The sequence below is a fragment of the Sinocyclocheilus rhinocerous genome, unplaced genomic scaffold (assembly GCF_001515625.1).
Source record: "Sinocyclocheilus rhinocerous isolate Xijiao unplaced genomic scaffold, SAMN03320098_v1.1 scaffold996, whole genome shotgun sequence".
In the NCBI taxonomy this organism is placed as follows: Eukaryota; Metazoa; Chordata; class Actinopteri; order Cypriniformes; family Cyprinidae; genus Sinocyclocheilus; species Sinocyclocheilus rhinocerous.
The window spans coordinates 1,322,113-1,323,518 of NW_015660490.1; the positions used below are offsets into that span (position 1 = coordinate 1,322,113).

Consider the following 1,406-nt stretch of genomic DNA (forward strand, 5'->3'; position numbering starts at 1 on the left):
AAGCAATGGGGTAAACAGCTGCTGGCTTGATGACGCAAACCGCAAACCGAACCGCGGTTCGGATCCAAATAAAATAATATGAACGCAGTCCAGCAGGGGCAGGGGGAGGGGGGAGCAATCGAACTCGGGTTCGGACCAGGCAAGCGAACCAAGTGTGAAAGCACCCTAAAACATCAGTCTCTAACCAGCCCTGCAATCTCATTACTCGTTTGCTTTTTAAACAAATTTCCACTCCATCAAATGGAAGATTGGAATATGAATTATTAGCTGAGGAAAGTAGTCCAGCTCGTAGATGTGATCGCAGCTTCTGCAGAAGCATGATGTTAAGAATGGACTGATTTACTGCTATCGGCCGTGAAGTAGCTTGTCTTAAAGAATGTTCTGGGTAAATACAACAAACTATTGTCAGGATCTGAGTCACAAATGACAGAAAATAATTTTTCAGCTCAGAAAAAAATTTTTTTTTTCGGTAATGCACTTGTTGGAAAAGGCATTCCAGGGGATTTAACTGAAATGAAAAGCTTGCATTTTTTTGTTAAAAGTCTACTATACAAAAATGCTTGTTATTTGAGATTTAAAGTACAAATCGTCCTTTTGAAGTGGAACTACTTTTCTTGATGGATGAATTAAATGCGATTTCAAGTGGATGGAGTTTCTCTGAATGATTCAATCACATTTCTTTCTGGTAGCTTTGCACATGAAAATTTTACAAATATGTTTACTGCGTTTACATGGTCATGGCATGGCTGTAGTTTCGAATTTTGATGTTTATCCCATTCCAGTGTCCTGAATGTATTTTATTTATATATTAATTTATTTATGTACTATTGTAGTATTTATTCATATTTGAATTAGCTTTTATTTTTATACTTTCAGTTTTCATTTTTTTTTGTTTACATTTTTATTATTTTGCTTTTGTCATTTCTCTTTATACAGTCTGATCAAACTGTGTAAATAGTAATTATTAGTAAGTATTATTTTATATATAATACTGCAATATATAAAATATGTAATACATTATTAATACAAAATACTAAAAAATAATAGATAAAATATATATCTAAATAAAATAAAGCATTAATTATTTTATTTTTTTTGTAATTTTGTTTTTGTCTTTTTTAAATAATTATATTTAGTTTTAATTCATTTTGTGGCGTTCCAGTGTAGATGTAGGACGTAGCCGTAGCGTAAGCTCCAGTGAGAAGTGACGAATGCGGAAGCGCAGAGGAGAGAGCAAAACAAAACACCGGTCACGAATTACAAAGCGAGGATTTGTAAAGAAAAGTGTCGGAGGATTTCGATAAAAAGCCAAGAGGAGACAGTTTTTTCTTTGCTGTAAACAAAACTTGGTTCTCGCGAGACTAGCATATTCTCACCGGAGTTTACGCTACGCCTACGTCATCCGC

General features: G+C 34.2%; 1 protein-coding gene across 1 annotated transcript in view; it reads left to right on the forward strand.

Annotated features, from left to right (window-relative positions):
- LOC107724947 (1,4-alpha-glucan-branching enzyme-like) overlaps window positions 1-1,406 on the forward strand; it is a 180,799-nt gene that overhangs the window by 123,852 nt on the left and 55,541 nt on the right. The gene's annotated exons all lie outside the window — the stretch shown is intronic.